Here is a 7,232-nt window from a genome sequence, read left to right on the forward strand (position 1 = left end):
CACACACACACACACACACACACAGACACACACACGCACACACACACACCAACTGCAAACGTGAAAGGAAGAAAAAGCATGGTACCTAACCGAATTTCCACATTTCAGCAACACTTTGCTCCTTCTTTTAATGAAGTTTTAAGAAATGTCATCATGACATAAGCTTGAAATATCTCTAGGCATTTTCTTTGATGCTCAGGACATGTCACTGGTGAGGTTGTAAACAACAGAAAACAGGGGTTGCCAAATGACCAAATTATGGAGACACAGGCCTGCTTTTTCCCACAGGAACACACCAAATGATGATGGCAATGATCTTCTCACACCACGCTGGAGGACAGCAACATCACACAGCATAGCTGTATTCATCTGCCAATGCCTAGCTGCATTTGATATACTGTCTATCAGAACTTCAATACACTTCTTAATCATGCTGATACTGGGATCAAACCTAGCTCTTGACTGTTGATCACCTCTTGAATAAAGGTATCGTACCAAAGCACTTTTCGTGCTTTCATAATATGAACTAGAGCAGCTTGGAGATACATTTTCTGATCCTCATCGACAGCACTTCTAGTCTGCTCCATTTCTTATGGTATGTTTCTGCATTGATGTAGCCATTTTAGACTTTGTTCTTTTACTGCTGAAGTTCATATTTAATAAAAATGAAGATTCTGCACCAATATCTTCCTTTTTTGAATCATGGTTAATCATTTTCACATCAAGTAATGATTTGATTGTTTTTGTCAGTTCCTTTTCATTCATCTGAGTGCTGTCTTGAAGCTCTTTATAACTGACAGTTTCACTGTTGTGAAAGGCAAGAACTGCCACTTGGGTATATTGTAACCATGGCTACATATACTTTGCCCAAATAGTTCATTTTAACTTCATCTGTACAGAGATAATGTAACCATGTAAGTTTCCTTCCACTGAAATTTTGGCTATAAAGTAATTCAAACATTTGTACAGTTTTCTTTAATTCCTGGGGAATTGCAAATGTAGATGCAGGAGCCTGAGTAAGGGGCCACACAACAGCCTGTAGAACATATATTTTGAAAATTCCCAAATCTATTACTGTGTCTTGGTTTTTGATAAAATTGTTGAACTTATCGTTGAGATCAGTACTGACACTCATAACTGTATATGTCTGATGTAGCTTGCTGGTAAACTCATAACCACAGGCTTGCTTTAGTTTGTTGATCATGGCTTCCTCAGAGTCCACAGACAAGGATAACCCATGAATTAAATGTTTTGCCAGCAGTCTTGAGTAGAACTTTTGAAAGCTGTCCTTGTCATCAATGAATCTGAACACCGTGGTGAAGCTTGTGAGCCTGTCTTCCACTTTATTCTCTGTCATCCCTTTCGCCATCTTCTTCAGTAAGCTGTCACAGACTTAGCAAGCAGTTCAGGTGCTTGGCAAACAGACTTAGGCTCTGTAATTTACAACTGACGTAAGCACCTTATCCAACACACTCAAAGTGCTGATCACCATTCAAAATAGTGTTGATAAGTTGAATAAATTTACCATGCACTTCCAAAACTGACTCCGCAGTGTTGACACGTTTTCCTGAGTAAGTTTGCTGCTTGCTTGAAGGCCCTCATCAAGGATATGGTTCTGCAGCTCCTGAGTCATATGAAGTCCTCATCAATGATATAGCTTTGCAGCTCCTAAGTCATATGTGGGCATAGCACAGGGTAAGATGTATATATTTGCCATGTCATTTTTTTTCTCTTGTCGAATGATATGACATTCTGCATGTAAAAGTTGTAAGAGGTCTGCTACCATTCATTGTTGACATTCATGAATCACTTTAGTATATGGACTTGGATATAGTTATTTTCAACATCGAATTTCTTCATCTTTTAATCTACCTAGAACCTTTTCCATATACTGTGAGCAGCTTGAGCCTTGTAATAAATTTGAAGCTTCTTGTTTGTAATATTCTCCTGTTTCAGTCAGAAAGGGAGACTCAAAGATTTCCTGATAAAACTTTAAGGGAATTTTTTCTTATACTGTTCAACATGGACAAAGGAGTTAATAACCCCATGGATTACTTTCTGGTTTGGGTCTTCTCCCCCACAATCATTTTTTATTCCTCAGAGCGGCATTCAGATAAGGATGGCCTAAAGTGGTTCAATCATCAATTTTCTCCACATACCCAATGCTCTCCTGTTTCCATAAGTGGTCATTCATATCTACACCACCATAGCCATACTGAAGGTTCGCTTCTGTTAATTTATTCTTTTAAATAAACTGGGTGTTGAGACACCTATGTCAGCAGTCCAGAGAGTCTGTGCCCTTGCTACATTCTTCCCAGTACCTATGATACATAACAAGTACTTGTTCTTCTGACTCCAGAACTCTCTTGTGCAAATGCCAAATGTGACTTTCCAAAAAAATCTTAGTTTCTATATAAAGTCTTTCTCCAAGGGGTTCAGGATGGGACGGACACACTTAAAGCATAGATCCCTGAGAAGAGGTTGTTCTGTGCTGCTCTTTTGACGTATTCCAACATGACCACAGCTTTTGTTGTCGTCAAAAGTTTGTTCCATGTTTCATTAAAATCTACAATACTCTTGGTTTCAAAGACATTGTGCCATTGTGCACGTGTAGTGTTGAAATCTTCTGCAGAAGCGAGGCAAGGGGCAGGAAATAAGGTGAGGGGGAGGCAGCCCAAAGGAGTGAAGGACAGCCTGGTGAGGAAGGTGGGGGGAGGCAGCGGCAGCAGCTGTGAGCTCATGTCCCCCTGCTCACAGCACTGCCATTACTGTGCAATTACTAGTTTTAAAAACATTACAGTTTCTATCTGTTTTATGGGTACTTTCTGGCATGCTTCTGCTGTTTGTAGGAATGTTACTCAGCTTGTTATTCTCTTTTATTCTTATAGCAACTTTGTGTGAAATTTAACCTTGATGGTTTCTTTTGCTCATTTTTATGTGAGATTACTTTGTATGTTTTCATGAAATTAGTGTTCCTCTTTTTGAAAGAAAAAAAAATTAAAAGAAGCTAAGTTCACACAGCTTCTTTTTCTGTTGTTTGCGGAAAAAGACATATATAAAGACAACATAAAATACTGCCAAGGTTGTAGAGAAACTACATCACTGATACATTGCTGACGGGGGTGTTAAATGGTACAGGCACTCTGGGAAACATTTGCGAGTTTCTTATAAGACTAAACATACAACTACAATACAACACAGAAATTTCACTCCAGGGCATGTAGTCCAGAGAAATACAGATAGGTTCACATAGGGCCGGGCACAGTGGCTCATGCCTATAATCCCAGCACTTTGGGAGGCTAAGGCAGGCAGATCATGAGGTTAGGAGATCAAGACCATACTGGCCAACATGGTGAAACCTCGACTCCACGAAAAATACAAAAATTAGCTGGGTGTGGTGATGCACGCCTGTAGTCCCAGCTACTTGGGAGGCTGAGGCAGGAGAATTGCTTGAACTCAGGAGGCAGAGGTTGCAATGAGCTGAGATAGTGGCACTTCCAGCCTGACAACAGAGCAAGACTGTCTCAAAAAAATAATAATAATAAAGATAGGTTCACACAAAAACTGGAACGAGAATTTTTACAGTAGCTTTATTCGTGATAGCCAAAAACTGGAAACAGCCCAGATATCTTTCAATAGATAAGTAGTTAAGCAGGCTGTGGCACATTCGTTTCATAAAATATGACTCAGCTATACCTATAAAAAGGAACATACCATTGGCCAGGTGTGGTAGTTCATGCCTGTAATCCCTGCACTTTAAGAGGCCAAGGTGGGAGGACCACTTGAGGCCAAGATTTCAAGACCAGCCTGGGCAATATAGTGAGACCTCATATCTACAAAAATGTTTAAAAATTAGTTGGAGTGGTGGCTCATATCTGCACTCCTAGCTACTCAGGAGGCTGAGGCAGGAGGATGGCTTGAGCCTTGGAGTTGAAGGCTGCAGTGAGCTATGATCACCTCACTGCTCTTCAGCTTAGGTGACAGAGTGAAAGCCTATCTCAAAAAGAAAAAAAAAAAGAAAAGAAAGGATTGGATTATTATTGATGCACATAACCTGCATGAATGTTGGGTAATTACGCTGAGTGAAAAAAAAAAAACAATCACAAAGTTTACTCACTGTATGAATTCATTTCATATACCATTTTTGAAAGGGTAACATCAGAAAGATGATGACTAGACTAGTGTAGGTAGATATGGTTATAAAAAGGCAACAAGAAAGATCCTTGTAGTATTAGAATTGCTCAGTATCACTGGCTGTGGTAGTATACAAATATACACAGGTGATAAACTTATACCAAGTAAGTACGCACACACATGAACGAATGCATGTAGAACTGGAAAAAAATCTAAATACGATTAGTGGACTGTATCAATGTTAACATCTTGGTTCTGCTGGTTCTGATATTATATTACTGTTTCACGAAATCTTACCATCAGGGTACACTGGGCAGAATATAAACAAGATTCCTCTGTATTATTCCTTATAATTGCATGCATAATTTACAATGATCTCAATAGAAATTTCACTTTACAAAACAAAAAAAAATTTGCTGCTTATTTCTAAGGTTTTCTGGCTCAGTTCTCCTTCGCTGCTTTTATATGAATGTTCTTTTTCCTCAGTCTCTGTTGTTTTGCTCAAATGTGATTTCAAGCTTGGTAGTTTTCCACCAAAGTGAGTTCTTATTTTGAAAGGCAGCTCTATTGATCAGTTAAAAAAAAAAAAAAAAAAAAAAGAAAGAAAAAACAAATTCATAGGACTAGATTGCTCCTGCCCTGCAGACTTTGCCATGAACTGCCTACCCTCATTCCTATTGAAGAGGCCAATGCCTCTTCTCAGTTCATTCACTCTTCTTAAATCCTTCACCTGCACCTGCCAATGAGTATTGTTGGCAACTGTAGAGTCCTCATGCTCTAAAGATCTTGAGTTGTCCCATTGTTTTTTGTTTTTTTTTCTGAATTTGCTTGTACATGAGTTATGTCATGCCAGACCACTATTGACTTTACTGGGACAGCACTGTGTCCGAGAGGCCCAAGAAGAGACTCAGGGCCAGCAAATGGTACTTACTTAGGGTTTATTGAGGATTTACACACAGGCCAGTTCAAGAGCGGTAGGCTAGACCGGAAAACCACTATGATTTGTTTAAAACAAAAAAGCATGTTGGTTATACAGCATTTTTATTTATCAACCTTCACCCAGCAAACAAAGGGCCTGAACCCACTGTACAGACTGCCTTCCAACTAATGGGCCAGGGATTCAAATGTCCTTCAAAGATACTTCCTTAGTTCTGAGCTAAGGAATCTGAGGTTGGCCACTCTCAGATTCTTTAGCTCAGAATTTTGAACACACATTCTCTTAGATCATGGGCACATTCTGGGGGTATGCTGAAGTGGTTGCTGCCAGGTACCTCTGCCACACAGGTTATACCACCCTTAAACAATTCTTCCACAGCAAACGCAGTGAGAACAGTGGCCAATGCTCAGAAACCAGGTTGTATGAGTAAGTTGTTGGGAGGAAAGCTTTTGCTCTGCCAGGTTGAATTCAGTGATTAGGGGCCTGTACATTAACTAACAATAGACAGATTAACAGGAAAAAAAGGTTTACTTATACATTAAAGGTGTTCAGGAAATGCCACTGTAAAAATGTGCTGCTTCAGTGTGTTGACATTTCATACTGAGGGCACTTGGGAGACAGTGGATGTAGGCGGAGGCTTTCTCTGGGCTCCCCTTACCTGTCTAAAAGCAGATCCTCTGAAAGGAATTCAGCTGTCATCAGTCCCCTCCCTAGGAATTTCATCAACCAGGGAAGATTAACTTGTATCACAAGATGGGAGTCAGGGAGTCAATGTGACACCTCAGACAAACTTAGTCACAGACTGATACCTACTCTTCCAAAGGCCCATTCATCTTTTCCATTCATCACCTACTCTCCCCTACTTGGTTTGGAAGTTATTCCCTTTTTTTCTTCCTCTGATGCTCCTATGTATGTAACAAATTTGCATACTTTTTCTCCTGTTAATCTGCCTGTTGTCACAGACTCAGTTACAGGACCTGAGAGTAGAAAGAAAGCATTTTCTCCCATATGGCATACATGCAGGAGTACTCAGTGATGAGTAACTCGCTCAACAGCTAGAGATAAAAAGCTTATATAACAAATTTAACAAGTGTGAGCAGGGTGGGGGTGGGGTTAGGACTTCAGTGGGAAGGTATAGAAGGTTCTGAAACCACTGCTGGAAAAATTATTACAGTGAGAAAATTATGACAGTGAAAGAGATCTAACCTAACCAACACCCATCTTGCCTCTAACCTCCAAACTTCCCTTAGCCAATCATTCCTGGGCTTGTGGATGGCTAACTTTGGAAGAAATTTAGTTTATAGTATACATGATATTAGTCGTTCCCAAAAACTAAATCACCATTATAAAGCTAATGAAAACTACCAGGTTAAGAGGATGAGAGGAGCCTGAATTCTGCTAGGTATAGACATAAACCATTACCAACCAGTATTCCAGAGGTCACAAGACTTACACCTTCACTAACTACTCCTATAAATAACATCACTTTTGTAGAACCTAAGATTGACCTTTGAGATATCTTTCCAGGTTTTTGCATTTTTGTACCTGGGGTCAACTGATGGCTCCACCCAGAAGCAAAGTTAGCATACACAAGAACCATTTTCCAAATGCATATGACTGTAACCCCCTCTGACCAGCAGCCCCTATTCCCTGCCTGCCAAACTGTCCTTGAGAAATCCTAACCTCTGAATTTTAGGGGGAGATTTATTTGAGTAATAACTCTATCCCACATGGCATGGTCAGCCTTATGTCAATTAAGCTATTTCTCCTTTTCAATGCCATGGTCTCAGTGAATTGGTTTTGTTCATGCAGTGGACAGAGAACCTGCCAGACAAAGTTCCAGTTGAGTTTTGGATGTTGAGAAAATGAGCAGCCTGTCCCCATAGCAGCTGTATTCACAGGAAATCCCCTGTAAGGAGGGTTAATGTCACTATTTTCTGGAGGCTCTGGTTTAGTCAGAGAAAGAAGTTAAGACTTATTTCTGCATCTTCTTCACTTCAAATATTTTTCCTTTAAGATAACCTTTTTACCAATTCTGGGGGTCTGAGCATGTTCCCACCCAGGTTGGTAACAGCCAACAGGGAAGGCCAGCCCCACCTCCTGCCTGTCCCATGAGGATGAGCACCCACACTAGTGTAAGAGGCGAGAATATGCCACCCCC

The 7,232-nt window shown here is 40.3% G+C and overlaps 1 pseudogene; it reads right to left on the reverse strand.

Moving 5' to 3' along the window:
• Positions 1-346: 346 nt before the first annotated feature.
• On the reverse strand, positions 347-2,685 carry LOC108312013 (annotated as a pseudogene).
• Positions 2,686-7,232: the final 4,547 nt, after the last annotated feature.

This window comes from Cebus imitator, unplaced genomic scaffold (assembly GCF_001604975.1).
Source record: "Cebus imitator isolate Cc_AM_T3 unplaced genomic scaffold, Cebus_imitator-1.0 Scaffold120, whole genome shotgun sequence".
NCBI lineage: Eukaryota > Metazoa > Chordata > Mammalia > Primates > Cebidae > Cebus > Cebus imitator.